Source organism: Pelecanus crispus, chromosome 3, assembly GCF_030463565.1.
Source record: "Pelecanus crispus isolate bPelCri1 chromosome 3, bPelCri1.pri, whole genome shotgun sequence".
Taxonomy (NCBI): Eukaryota; Metazoa; Chordata; class Aves; order Pelecaniformes; family Pelecanidae; genus Pelecanus; species Pelecanus crispus.
In genome coordinates, this window is record NC_134645.1 from 124,902,386 (window position 1) to 124,917,965 (window position 15,580).

A 15,580-nucleotide genomic window follows, 5' to 3' on the forward strand; every position below is an offset into this window, starting at 1 on the left:
TATATTCCGGGCTAAGCAGTTCCCTCTCTTTGTGTATCCTTTCATCCACTTTGCCATGTCCTGAAGTGCTACTGAGTGCTCCTGATTAAAAATCAGTATGCATTTATACCTTTTTTTTATCCCCAGTCTTTCTGTGGCTTATATTACTTCCCATTCACAGGTCCTTCTTTTTCCCTGGCCTGCCCATGGATATAGAAATGAGACCATCTTCAGCTGATGTTTGGGAAACTGAGGTGCATGGGTGAAGCCAGATGAAGTGTGCTGGGAAATCTTCTCTGGCCCTGCGGCTGGTGGCCAGAGCTGACCTTTCTTGATGGCACCAGGGAAGAGGTAGAAGCTGCCTGTGGATGGCCTTTTGGTCCTGAGATACTAAACTAGTATGATTAAACCTCTATACTGACTACATAAATGCAGTCTTTATTTTGTTTTATGCAGGAATCACTTTAAGGTTAGATATTAAAGACAAAATTTATGGTGGCAAAAAGACTTCAGGAATAGCAGCAGCTGAGGAACACCAAAGTCTCTCCAAAGACCATGTTCTACCACTAGCAACTGCTGCGTTGATGTATCATAAAGCCTCATTCATTTGGGGAACCCCAGAGGGATCGGGGCAATGAGTTGCCACTGTACTGATCTTTCTTGCCCAAGGTGAGCTCCACTTTGGGAAACCCTTATCAGAAGAAGGTCATGAAGCCATTGCTCAATGCTATGATACACAATGAGCCGCTCAGCTCATCTTTCTTTTGATGCCTATAATGAAAATATGTTTGAGCTAGTTAGATAGGGCTCCCTTTACAGTCAGTAGAGAGGGTAAACCAGTTTCAGACATGGTTTGTCTGACCTGTACTCCTGTTCTCAGTTAGACATCTACTGTGGAATAATATGTTTCACACCTGACCGTGCTTTCTTCTTTCTGCTGACTGTATGGAGAGAGTTCAAATGGTAGCTAAACCCCATGTGTGGTGGGCTCTAAGGGGCAGTCTTCTAAGCTGAAATTTTCCTCCACGCTATGGCTTTGTGTAGCTAGGAAACAAAGCTACCTTCCCATGAATGCAAAAAAAAAAATCTGAGGACAGGGATCTAATGAAGCCTAAACCAGGATAAACTACTTCAGCCAATAATTTTCAAAGTCCCCAAAAGAATACAAGTTCCATGATCAAGTGACATGATTCTCCAGGAAAAATAAAACTACAGTTAAATTGGTGACATATTTTGAGACAGACGAGGTTTTTCACTTGAGCACCAGGAAAGTATAGCTTGTTTAGCAGGCAGAAAGGAAGCTCCTGCATTAGTGCTTGATCTTTGGCTCAAGGTACAGAAACTATCCTGCCTTTACTCCCAAGTGCTAATTTCCTGTCCATTCCTGCAATGTCTTTTCCAGGAGGACCATGTGGGAAGCTGAGGTCAGTCAGCTTCTGGCTGGTTGGGCAGCCTGACAGCTCAGACTGGCAATGCTCTGGATGCCTGTCTCCTGTTAGTTTTGTTTATATCAAACTAAAAATCCAGCTTACCTGTGAAATCATCATTCCTGCTACCCTGACAACATTTATTGTTTCTTTAAGTTGTCCAATTACTGGTGAATAATAAATTCCTTCTTGGCTGAAGTCAATGGCTTAAACAGAAGACGCTGATCTGGCAGTTTTGCCTGGTTGTTGCATACGCAACACACTGCATGTTCTGTTAAGGCAATATTTGAAGTCTGTAGCCAAGTCATCAGAGACAGGGCATATCAGAAATTAGGGGAGACTCGTGCAAACCTACTTTTTTATCTTCTTATCTTTTTCTCTTTTTGCAGCCAGTCTGAGCTCCCTTTTCTCCTGGATAATTTTTATTTCTGGGTAACCCAGTCCTTTCTGCAAGCAGGTATAATTTTGAGCTCAACAATGTGGGAACATAGAGTTCACTTACAAATGGATATTCTAGCTCAAAATTTTCTTTCCTCCTTTTTAGTATTTTAAGGCTGCTCTTCTTCTATTTCTCTATTTTCTCTGTCTTTGCTCAAGTGACCCAGACACCACGATGCTTCCAGCTAATTCTTGCTGGCAGGATAAGCTTCTGGGACTGCACTTCTAATTAACAAATGAGAAAGAGGATTTTTTTTTTTTTAATATGTCTACTATACCCTGTGTCTGCTTTGTTTTCCCTTTTTTAATTTCCTTCTTTTTTCCCTACTCTCCTTCTTCTTTTCACTGTTTAGCCTATTCTATCTTGTCTCAGTCTCTCCTCATTTCCTTTCCTCTCTCGGGGTTCATAAAGCTGCCAAGGCCTGGCCAAAGCAAAGAGAAATATGCATTTCACAGGCGAAGGTCATGCAGAGGGCAGCATCATAGTTCTTATTGCAGGTCCTGGGGAAAAGGATGCAGGTTCATTCCAGAGCTGTTTTTTTCATTAAATTTGTCAAATCTACCCTGAATAAGAATAAATAAATAAAATATGGAATTTAAAGCAGGAGGAAAAAGAAAACATTAAAATCTTGGTGTTGGAAGTAAGCTTTTGCCTAATTTTTGAATTTTCTTGGAAGGTGAGTTCTGGGAGAACTGAGCATAAGGTTTCTAGTCCAGAGGGGAACCACAGGTGTGGATTCTCCACAGTGTCTCAGCAGAGCTCACACTGTATGTCTGTGAGCAGTAGCTGCCCTTCCCACCACAGACCCCAATTTGTCCTTGTCCCCCAAAATTTCCTGCTTCTTCAGTGGAAAAATTGCTAGGTGGCAAAGCAATCCAGAGTGATTTGACCTACTTGAGTATGAAAATTGCCTATCCCCTACCCTTGTTACGCAATGTCAAATGAGGGAGGCCTTGAATTTCACAGTTTGCAATATAAAAAATTTCTAATAAAGATGACCACTGGAGCGTTGAAGTGCTTGTTAAAATCAGTGAGAGAGACTACAACCTGATTGGAAGTATTTTCCTGTAGGAGAGTTCTTCGCTGCCAAGATGGTGTTTGCACATGTAAGTCACGCTGTATTGTTTCCTGCAAGATAATAGGATTTCAGATTTGCTCTCTGGGATCACAGAATTTTTCAACATTTTGACCTGCCAGTTGAAATCTACTTTTTTCAGGGATGTGTAGGTCACCCTGAGAGCCCCAGAGCTGGCTTCTGGCACTGTGTGCAAAGCACTCACATCTGCTTGTGATGGCTTTAGCAGCAGCTCCTCTAGGGTTATGCACTTTTGCCTTCACTCCTGCTATTTGCCCTAGTCTAAACAAAGCTACCATCTCCCTGTAGTCATAGTCTTGTCAGAGTAAGTTCTTCCGAATGGGCAGAAACCTGTTTATTTAGTGTTGGTGTTTCTTAGCCTTTGTCAGATTGTCATGGCTTAGTTCTTGATTTGTTTAAAGAATTGGTCAGTGCGCATAAAGTCTTGTCTGTCACTTGTGTGGTCAAATAACTGTCTTCTTTGTCCCAGTGTGATATACTGTGCAAAAGCGTTCTTTTAATTTGGAAGTAGCAGGGTACTTCCCTGTCACTCCCAGTAAAGCTGTGGGCAAAGGCCAGGCTGCTTTTAGGCACTTCTGCTGTAGCTCTGCAGAGGCACGCGGTTATAGCAAGGCTGATTTATATTTCCCTTGCTGCAAGTTTCTAATACAGAAACAAACCCTTCTCCCCGTGTTTGCAAGGGTGAAAGTCTGAGTTTTGGTCAAATTGGACAGTCCCCAACCTTTCTGTGTTGGTGCACTGTCTCTCGCTGTCACACTGCGTGAGGACACGAAGGAGTTGTCACAGGCCTTGCTAGAGAACTGATATGCAGCAGCTACTTTCCTGATAGAAGCTGAATATTTCCTATTTCCAGAGAAGATTTGGGGCTGAATTTTCTTTGGTATGTGGTTGTTCTGGTTTAACCCCAGTTGGCAACTAAGCACCACACAGCCGCTCACTCACCATCCCCCCTGGTGGGATGGGGGAGAGAATCAGAAAAAAAAAGTAAAACCCATGGGTTGAGATAAAGGCAGTTTAATAGGGCAGCAGAGGAAGAGAAAGTAATAATGATAATGATAAAAGAATATACAAAACAAGTGATGCACAATGCAATTGCTCACCATCCGCTGACCAATGCCCAGCCAGTCCCCGAGCAGCGATCGCTGCTCCCCGGACAACTCCCCCCAGTTTCTATACTGAGCATGACATCATACGGTATGGAATAGCCCTTGGGGCAGGTTGGGTCAGCTGTCCTGGCTGTGCCCCCTCCCAGCTTCTTGTGCACCTGGCAGAGCATGGGAAGCTGAAAAGTCCTTGAGTAGCATAAGCAGTACTTAGCAACAACTAAACCATCAGTGTGTTATCAACATTATTCTCATATTAAATCCAAACCACAGCACTATGCCAGCTACTAGGAAGAAAATTAACTCTATCCCAGCCAAAACCAGGACAGGGTGATATGGCTAAGGAGAGCCCAAGAAGGGATTTGTTGGAGATAAAGAGGTGCCTTGCAGAGACTTGTAGGATGCTTCTCCCCTGTGTGTGGAGAAAGTGTGACAGTGATTGTTTGCAGATTGACCACACAAGCCATGCAAGTGCAAATTCTATGTTATGCTATATCACGGATTAGGTGGATGTGGACTAAGATATTGATCACCCTGAAATATTCTTGGCCTCTTGAATAAGTACAGAGATGTTCAGTGAGGTCAGAGCATGTCCTGAGGGAGATGCATGGATCCAGCTCCTGACTCCTTTCCCTGCTACATAAGGTTATTGCGTTGGTTAATCGCTTTAGCAACACATGAATAAGTTGGTCCCTTGCCCTTGAGAAATGGCACAAATTTGATTTCGGCAATTTTAGTGACTAGGCTAGAAGGTGCAGAAGGGCTGTCAGTCTCTTGCCAGAAGACCCCGTGATGCTTGTAGGAAAGGTTGAGCATCAGCATGCCCTGGGAGGAGGCTGAGTGTGGGGACAGATCCTGTTTTGAGCTCTTAAACTTCGCTGCAGGCAGTGCTGCCTATGGCTGCTGGAAGACACCAAGCTTTGGGATTGTTTTTTCTTAGCTAGGGTCTTTCCATTTGCATGTTAGATTTGGAATGATGTTGATTTCCAAGGTCAAATTTGTTTCCCATAAGAAAAGTCACAGCAAGGGGTGGGATCAAAAGGACTTTATTGTGGAACTGGAAGTCAAAATGAACACCAGTGAAAGTTGTCTACATGAGGAAGTTTACCAGCAAAGGTGCATTTGTAGTTATGCAAGTGTGTCCCTGTGTGACTACATTTACTATGGAAAATTATATGGGTATCATTATGGCAGCCAAATTATATCACTGTAGTTTTGCTGTTAAAAATCTTTTGTATATAAGCCATCTAGAGAAAACTGTCCTTTCAATAAAATAAACCTGTTATAACTTAATTTAGAAGAGCTACATGACCGCTGGTTTTGTGAGCCCTTTATCACTACTTAGAATGCAATAGTGAGGCCACAGTGAACGGCGCTGTGATTTATATGTGTGATGACTGTGTTTTGGAAAGGACTTGGCTGAGAGCCAAGGAGAAAGAGCCAATTGAAGCTGCTCAGGAAGTATCACCCATGTAGTTCCTTCAGCTATAAACTGATGACCTTAACACTTACTGCAGCTGTATCTCTAGAATGAAATAGTGCCTAGCTTGTCTATAGTGTGTGGAATTGACCTTTTTGGGCTGTAAGAAGTATACACTAAATCTCTTTCAAAATTGCAGCTCTCATTCTCTGAGTACGGAACAAACCCCATAAGGTTTCCCAAGGCAACCTGGTAATTATCTTTAGGTTATGCTATAAGGTATATTTTATAAATATGATTGTGCTATATGCAATGTACTTTATATAATTGACACATAATACATGCTAATGCATGCTAAGTTATACTTTTCACAATTAAAGTAAGGCATTAATATTCATAATGCTGTAACACTAACATTAATTATATAATGTATTAATATTTATAATGCTAGAACACTATTTTAACAAAGTGTTCTAAGAAATATAGTGCTGCAAAAAATGAACTGCACAGTTATAGTGAGGTTTGGGCTTCTTCTGAAACTTAAACTAGGTAAAATATTCTGCAAAGTTGTTTGGGGTTTTTTTAACATATGTGTGTGTGTGTATGTCTCCATATAAATATATTACATATATACACACCTGTACACACACAGAGAATTTTTAGTGGGAAATCTAAGGAGCTGGCAAATCTGGTAGCCTGATAGAGGCAAGGCAGCGGCAGCCCTGCGTTCCCAGGTCCCAGGTAGTCCCAGGTAGTGATGCTGAGCATCTGCTCCTGATAGAGACGCGTGTGTCCTCTGGCCACGCAGATCAAGGCAGGCAGAAACACTCAGCGTTCATGCAAACACAAACAGCACCAGTGGCCTCATCCTGTTCCCCTCCCTGGTTGATCAGGATGAAACTCTGTTAGTAGAAAATCTGCATGCATGCATACGATGTGGATCTCCCAGTAACTGGCCTTAGACAGTCCATGCGATAGCTGGCTCATGGTCCTCTCATCTCCAGTCACCTCATGCACAGACGTGTGCATGCAGAGGGGTCTCTCAGTTGACTCCCTGACTCCCAGTCTTCCTTTAGCTGACCTGCACCTCCTGTTCTCTCCTGTAGCCAACTCCTGGTCTGTCCAGTATCTGGCTGAGACTTGTGGCTGCTTTCATACCTGGCTCCCAAAGCTCTTATTCTATAGGCCAGCTAGTCCAGCTTGATATTCACTAGTGATCAGGCACCAACATGCGTGTGCACACCCTCGCTTGCTCCGGTTGCCGGCACACGGGCCCTCTGACCTGTGGTCTGACTCCGGTTGCTGACACTGACCCCCATACATGCATGTGTACACAGATCAATGGAATGGGCTTTGGTCTGAAGTATGGGAGCAGGAATAAACAGCTGGAGAGAGGATTGCAAGCTGCCGAAGTCCTGGTGCAGCTCCTTCCAGCCAAATTCTCTGTACTGTTAAATTTCCTTCAACATTGTGGCTGCCTGCCTGCAACCATACAACTAGTGAACCAAGAGTTTTTAAAAAAAATGTTTAAATCTAGAGCAATTGGATGGTCAACCCCTTGATTTAGAGGTCATGATACTGGTACAAGATCATAAGAGAAACACTGACAAACTGGAGGGAGTCCAGTGGAGGGCCAGTAGGACGGTTTGGGGCTGGAGTGCATGGCATAGGAGGGGAGGCTGGAGAAGAGAAGGCTGAGGAGGTATCCAGTTGCTTCCTTCTGCTTCCTAAAAATAGTTATACATAAACCAAAGCTATACTCCTCTCAGAGGTGCAAAATAAAAAGGCAAGAGGCAACAGACACGAGTTCTGGCAGGGGAAATTCTGAGCACTTATTTGAAAAAAATGTTAATCAGAAGGGTAGTGAAGTCCTGGCATGGGTGTTTCAGAGGCTGGGAAATCCCTGTCCTTGGCAGTCCTTGCTCAGGGCTGAACAGAGTGCTGAGCAGCTTGATCTTACTTTGATATTGGCCCTCCTCTGAGTAGAAGTTTGGACTAGATGAGCTGCAGGAGGCCCTTCCAGGCTAAATTTCTCCAATTCTAGGAAAACAAGCTTTAAAAAAAAAAAAAAAAAAAAAAAAAGATAAATTTTTAACTCTGTTCATTTGCTTTTTCAACATGTAAAAGATCAGAAAATAAATCTCCATAGCCGTAGGGCTTTAAAAACTTATTTTAGAAAAAAGTAAGTTCTCAAGAAACCATAGACTTATGGGACATTCAAAGAAAAATATCTAAGATGATGTTCAAATAGCAAAAGAGATTTCTTGTACTGAATTTTCCGAGCAATTCTTTAAAGTTCTAGACCCAAAATACTTGCTTATTAAATTCTCCAGAGTTATTCCAACAGTCTGTGAAAGAGCTATAGTGTTTTATTAAATTCTATTGGAGTTTACAGTTAGGAAGTTTAAGGGAATAATTAGCAATTATCCTCACTAGTATCTGAGTTTGAGTTAGATTCAAACCTGCAGAGTTGAAAACCACTGTGTTTTTATTCCTGTCACCCCTAGCCTTCACCAATCTAATTTCCACTACCTTCTCATCCTTACACAAACCCAGGGAGACCTATGAAATACTACTCAGCATTTACAAAATATTACCTTGCTTAGCCCTAAAATGCTGGCACTCAGCTGCAGTTCTAAATTCACTCTTGTTTCGAAGCCGTTTTTCTAAGTTAACACTGGATACTGTTTGGAGCCACAGCTGTGGTACAGGGGATCATAGTGGGCAAGGAACTGTTGACTTAAAATAAAAATATTTTCCCAAGTATGCTTACAAGATGTTCAAGTTTTTCCAGTGCTATATGGTATCTGAAAGGTGAAAGGGTTGGGGAGTAGCTGAAGTGAAAGCAAATCTCTCTGTAGAAGGTTTGTAATAGCAAGTTTTAATCTCCAGTGTTAGTAACAAAGCAAAACAAACCCTACTTGTCTGTACTAGGCTGCTCTGTGATTTGAGAGAGCTGCTTTTACTCCTGCAACCACAAGATTATCAGTAATGCCTGGTATGAAATGCATTCATTCAGTTACTTGCTCTGGCTTCAAGCCTTGCCTGGGGTCACATTTCAGCCCTGTTTGCCTGTCCTCGTGGCCTGTTATTCTATTCCACTGACTTAGCACTGTTTCTGTGACATGTTATGAGTATCAGTGTTCCGCGTATAAATAATAAGCTGAAATTTTCCAGTTTATAGCCTATCTGAAAAACAGTCTGGTCTAGGGGTAGACTGAGCTCCAGAAAAGTATCTGATTAAGTCCTCTCCCGGAAGAAAGTACTGTTTCACATTTACAGTCTCAAAAACATCTGCAAGGAAGCTGGGGAAACTAGAAGAAAATAACAGTAGATATTGAAAAACCAATATAGATCTGGAAAATAATAGGATTAAAAAATAAAAGAATCTGTGTCAGTCAGGAGCAGGGCAATGTTTTATTCACTAACAGTTAATTGCACTGACAATGTATTTCAGATAATGGGAAATTTCTGATTTCTAAGTATGATGTTCTTTTTTCATTATGTCAATTTTTCTCAATTATATGTACACAATTCTATATTTGTAACTACAGAAGCTCAAAACAGGATATTTTAGGAAGACATTACTACAGCTTAGATATAGCTCGATGCAGATATGAATGAAACTCTCGCTTGAATTATGTGTAGTAGTTCATTAACCATTAAAATCCTTTGAGTTTCCTTGCAATTTCTTAGAAGTTTTGGATCATACCCAAACTGTACAAAGAGTTAGTTTTATTGTGATTGTCTCTAATCCTCCAGCACACACCCACAGAGATGTTTCCTGGTGAAAGTTGAAATTTGCCTTCTGATGACTGGCGAGCTGGTGTGTTGCTATGTGCCTTGTCAAGCAAAACTAGAACTGTACTTAGTGGAAGCAGGAGAAGAGGGCTTACCACTTTTAGACAACCATAGTTAAATATGATATATGAATGAATGTTTGTATACTCTACTGTTATCCTACATCCGGCTGGGAGGAAAGCTCTTGCATCATCTGTGCTTTTGTGAACCCCTCCATCAGTTGCTGTGGTTTCAAAAAGCAAGGTTGTAGCTCTGTAACAGTAAGTAAAGGATGATGTTTAGATTTACAATACCTGTAAAATGATGATATTCTGTATGAAACTGTTATTTTTCTCTAGCCTGCACATGTGTTAAGGGTTAGAACTGGCTGTTGGAGGAGAACTGAGCAACAGTTCCCTGGAGAGTCAATGGTGAAAATGGTTCTTGGGAGCTGACATTGCTGGGTGGGATAGAGTTACAGTCAGCGTTAAGGGTTGTGTTTGGGAGTGGCGGAGAGTAGTTGCTGATGACTGATAGGAGTCAAACTCTGGACTTTGGAAAAATAAATTGCAAGTGGTGTTTGAAAGGAACATTTCTTTCTCATTAAAGGGAAAAATGATCTGTCATTTTTGTGAGACGTTTCTTTTGGTTGTTTATTCTGTCTTCAGAGTGTAAATCCCTGCTTTGGTAATGACATTGGTCTTTTGAAATGAGGAGATGTTTAGCACTTGACTCCTATACATTGGCTTAATTTGGGAGTATGGATGCCCACCAGTAAAGATTTCATGTCCTCAACACAATCTTTAAAAAAAGAGAATTGCCAAAAGCAAAAATGTTGAGATTGTTTTTATTATCCCAAATTTTCAAAATATATAACATTTGGAAAAGGTTTGGCTTTAGATTTCTTATATGCTTTCAGCATGCTTTCAAGCTGAAATATATATTTTTATGAAAAGATGAAATTACCACCTGCTCTAACATTGTCTTCCCTAGACAGGCTAATAAGTGAACCACCAAAAAATTTCCTGATAAAATCATGAGAATTTGTGTCATTTACACTCCAAGATGAACCATGATGGAATAGAGCAGATTTGACTGTGGCAGTACAGCTGGGATATTTTCCTCAAATAATTACTTGCCTTCAGGTCCTGGATCCTACAACAGTGATTTCAGACCCCAGAATTTGCGAATGAAAACAGGAGTGGCAAATGTCTTTGACATCTTTAATAACAGCCTGCCTTATCTTCGTTTGGAGTGCACACTTGTAAGGCTGTAACTTATATCCCAGATAATAACACAAAGCAATATACTTGATGAGGAGTGATAAAATAATTTGATAATACCTTTATCATCTCAGTTTCTTGACTGTCATATTCAGTGGTCTATGAATAGCTGATTGGTGACCTCCTGTATCATTTTACTAAACTAAAATGGTTTCTTGCAACCGTCCAAAAGAGATTTTTTTCATGTTTGCCAGGAAAGAGTCAATGACCTCTGTAAGCTATTCCTTGTGTACTTATGAAGTGCTTCTTACCTTGGTGTACAAGTGCCATTGAAGTCCTCAAACACCTGCCATTGGCTACATGCTTATGCATTTCATTCAGTAAAGAGCATCCCAGTAGTTCCCTCCCTGGTACCACACGTAGTAGTACAAAAGGTCACTGGAGACTTGTTACCGAAAATTCAGCAAGGATGCTGAAAACAATTCAGATTTGGGGTTACTGAACCATGAATCAATGGGTGAAGAAATGCCAACACTTTCAAAAGAACTACCAATGAATGTAGTGCAAATTTGGCACACTTTAAGAGGAAAAAAGAGCATTAATTCTCTATAGCCACTTCCTTTTACTCTTTGAAAAGTATCATATCACCCCTCATCATGCCCATGCCTAATCCAGTATCTTCTCTCTGAGAGTGGTCAGTGCCAGATGTTTCAGACATTGTGCTTTGTTGATTATTAACCAGTCACCATCAAAGCATTCAACCCCTTCAATAACTTGAGCTTGAACGAACTCAAGTTATTTTGAGATTGCTGATGGAAGACGAGGAAGGAGTTGTTTCAACAAGTGATCTGCACTAATTGAAGGGGTTGAAACCTTCCCTGATCCTGAATTGGTAATAGCAAAGGCATGTTCTAGGATGGCTCTTCTGACAGAATAATTGAAAATTCAGAGGAGCCAGTAGAGTCGTGACTGCACTTTGGTTGTATTTCTCTGGCTCCCTAATAGGTCAGCCTCAGGGAAAAGTCCTAATGCGCTGGAGTAACAGTGTGGAAAGTGGGATTTAATGGTTTGTGTTATATTCTGGTTTTGTTTGTAGTTTTCTTTTCTGGATGCCCGTCTTATATGGCTGCCTTACTTTTGAGGGAGAGCAGCTGATCTGACTCCAGGACTAGGTGTACAGCATTACACAGAACATGTATTCTACTGGCTAGGAAAGGAGATGCACTCCAGTAGTTCATTTTATCCCCAGAGCGCTTCCTTGAACAAGTGAGATAAAGGCACTAAATTAAACAGTGCTGTTCCCTGATCTGTTGCGGCCTTGTCACTTACTCCAATTATTGGGGCTGTGTCTCAGCCCTTTGCTTATAAGCAAATGATGCCCTGGGGACTTGGAAATTAATATGTTGATTTGAGTAAATATCTATTTGGCACACACCTTGAGGCACAGCAGCAACAGAACTGCTAAACAGGAACTTCAGACTAAAATTTAGAGAAATCAGAGAATCCAGGCCTCACAGTGACAGCTTGAATGCTGAAGCTAAATTACTGTGTGTTGGTTATCTCTAAGAACAATGATTATAGTTGTTTTAGGCACCTTGAAATTTGTTCGGACCAGTATTCTTTCACACAACTCCTAAGCTACATTTCAGTGTTGGTATGGAAGAAGAACTATTCCCAGTAAAAGCTCTGGATGAAGTCATGCTATTTTAGAAAGTAAGAGGAAGTTGATGGATATGGCCTTAGGGACAGAGAAAAGGCCCTGGGAGTGTTTAACTTAGTTGAGTAAATATACCCTACAGATGTGTCTACAAGGGTAGCTAGAGTTGACATTAAAATGATTCTGAGCAAGCCATGTGAATTCTCTCAAACCATATGAATAGTGCTTCCCTGTATGCATTATCATGTCTTGGAAGACAGGATGATGAATGTGAGGAAGCAGTGGACCTTGCAGCAATGAAGGGTAACTGCATACCAAGCTGGCCCCTCAGTATAGCAAAGATGCTGAGAATTTGGAGAAAGTCCCTTTGGCTGCCAAGAAGGCAAAAGTACTGGAACATATGAAAAATAATAAGAGACTGAGGGAGCTGATCTGTTCATCTAGGAGATGACAAGAATGAGGATAGTGGGATCTAATTACTGTTTTACGCTACCTGATGGTATAGAGGAAATGGAACCAGTCTTTTCTCTGAAATGCACAATGAAAGAACCAGAGGGAACAAACAAGTCATAACATGGGACATTCTAATTGCATGTAATGAAAAAATTTTTCACTGTGAAAGTTAAGCACTGGCACAGGTTGCCCGGAGAGGTTGTGGAGGCCCCATCCTTGGAGATATTCAGAACTGGACAAGGCCCTGGAAACCTGGTCTAAGTTGGCCCTGCTTTGAGCAGAAGGTTGGACTAGATGTCTTGCAGAGGTACCAGCCTAAATTATTCTATGATCATGGGCTACCAAGAGAATAGTCACATTTTAGCTGTTTTTTTTTAAAAACAAGACTAAGATATATCTCAGGTTCCCTTTTAGGAATTTGTCTAGGGACTACTGGTTTCTCTTGATGGTTTTGTCTTTTCTCTCTACCTCTTAAGAAAAGAGTCTACCATTTCTTGCCAATGTGACGCCCATCTACAAGAAGGGCTGGAAGGAGGATCGGGGAACTACAGGCCTGTCAGCCTGACCTCGGTACCGGGGAAGATTATGGAGCGGTTCATATTGAGTACGCTCAACAGGCATGTGCAGATCAACCAGGGGATCAGGCCCAGCCAGCATGGGTTCATGAAAGGCAGGTCCTGCTTGACCAACCTGATCTCCTTCAATGACCTGGTGACCCGCCTAGTGGATGAGAGAAAAGCTGTGGATGTCATCTACCTGGACTTTAGTAAAGCCTTTGACACCGTCTCCCACAACCTTCTCCTAGAGAAGCTGGCGGCTCATGGCTTAGGCAGGTATGCTCTTTGCTAGATAAAAAACTGGCTGGATGGCCAAGCCCAGAGAGTTGTGGTGAACAGAGTTAAATCCAGTTGGTGACCAGTCACAAGCAGTGTTCCCCAGGGCTCAGTTTTGGGGCCAGTCTTGTTTAATATCTTTATGAATGATCTGGATGAGGGGATTGAGTGTACCCTCAGTAAGTTTGCAGATGATACCAAGTTGAGTGGGAGTGTCGATCTGCTTGAGGGTAGGAAGGTTCTACAGAGGGATTTGGACAGGCTGGATCGATGGGCTGAGGTCAATTGTGTGAAGTTCAACAACACCAAGTGCTGGGTCCTGCACTTGGGTCACAACAACCCCATGCAATGCTACAGGCTTGGGGAAGAGTGGCTGGAAACCTGCGGAAAAGGACCTGGGGGTGTTGGACCTGGAGGTGTTGGTTGACAGCCAGCTGAACATGAGCCAGCAGTGTGCCCAGGTGGCCAAGAAGGCCAACAGCATTCTGGCTTGCATCAGGAATAGTGTGGCCAGCAGGAGAGGGAGGTGATTGTTGCCCTGTACTCGGCGCTGGTGAGGCTGCACCTGGAATACTGTGTCCAGTTTTGGGCCCCTCAATACAAGAAAGACATTGAGGTGCTGGAGCATGTCCAGAGAAGGTCAACAAGGCTGGTGAAGGGTCTGGAGCACAGGCCTTATGAGGAGCGGCTGAGGGAACTGGGGTTGTTTAGCCTGGAGAAGAGGAGGCTGAGGGGAGACCTTATCACTCTCTACAACTACCTGAAAGGAGGTTGTAGTGAGGTGGGTGTTGGTCTCTTCTGCCATGTAACAAGAGATAGGACAAGAGGAAATGGCCTCAAGTTGTGCCAGGGGAGGTTAGGTTGAATATTAAGAGAAATTTCTTTACGGAAAGGGTGGTCAAGAATTGGAACAGGCTGCCCAGAGCAGTGGTGGAGTCGCCATCCCTGGAAGTGTTCAAAAAATGTGTAGACATGGCACTTTGGGACATGGTTTAGTGTGCATGGTGGTGTTGGGTTGATGGTTGGACTAGATGATCTTAGAAGTCTTTTCCAACCGTAATAATTCTATTCTTAAGAAATGAGGTAGAGGAAGACAGGGACAGGGCTTTGTGGGATTGCTACTAGTAGACTTGTGTTGGTGGCCAGTAGCTGGAAGGGGACTTCCAAGCTCATTACAGAGAAGCAGTCTGCAGGGTTGAATGGGACCATGGCTGGCGCTGACAATGGACATGCTATAGAGTTCCCTGCATAGGTGCCTCTACATCAGCACCACAGTGGTTTCCCCTCAGGCTTGAGTGTGGCAAAGTCAGGATTTATTTGGCAGTTGCCATGGCAACCTGACTGCAATCAGCCCTTTTAACTCAGTGCAACTTTAACGAGGTGTTGTGGTTTAACCTCAGCTGCAACTAAGCCCCACACAGCTGCTTGCTCACTCCCCCCTGATGGGATGGGGAAGAGAATGGGAAGGGTAAAAGTGAGAAAACTCATGGGTTGAGATAAACACAGTTTAATAGGTAAAGCAAAAGCCGTGCACACAAGCAAAGCAAAACAAGGGATTCATTCACTACTTCCCATCAGCAGGCAGATGTTCAGTCATCTCCGGGAAAGCAGGGCTCCATCACTCATAATAGTGACTTGGGAAGACAAACACCATCCCTCTGAACATCCCCCCTTCCTTCTTCTTCCCCCAACTTTATATGCTGAGCATGACGTATGGTATGGAATATCCCTTGGGTCAGTTGGGGTCAGCTGTCCTGGCTGTGTCCCCTCCCAATGCCTTGTGCACCCCCAGCCTGCTCGCTGGTGGGGTGGGGTGAGAGGCAGAAAAGGCCTTGACTCTGTGCAAGCGCTGCTCAGCGATAATAAAAACATCCCTGTGTTATCAACACTGTTTCCAGCACAAATCCAAAACATAGCCCTACACTAGCTACTATGAAGCAAATTAACTCTCTCCCAGCCAAAACCAGCACACGAGGCTTTGTGCCCATGCTTTATTCTTGTTAACAACTTTATTAGTGTGGATAACGTCATCCTCTAAGAAACAAGGAGAGATTTGGTTCTGCATGCTGCTTTTCTTTTAAAAAGATTGAAACGTTGCAGAATTGGAGAGAAAGTAAGGCTTTTGTGTGAAAGGTCTAGAACAGAAGGTGCAACCAGAAGAATTAAAATG

At 42.6% G+C, this 15,580-nt stretch overlaps 1 protein-coding gene across 1 annotated transcript in view; it reads left to right on the top strand.

Moving 5' to 3' along the window:
* The window catches only part of LOC104034256 (protein eva-1 homolog C), a 219,075-nt gene that overhangs the window by 45,352 nt on the left and 158,143 nt on the right, over positions 1 to 15,580 (top strand). The gene's annotated exons all lie outside the window — the stretch shown is intronic.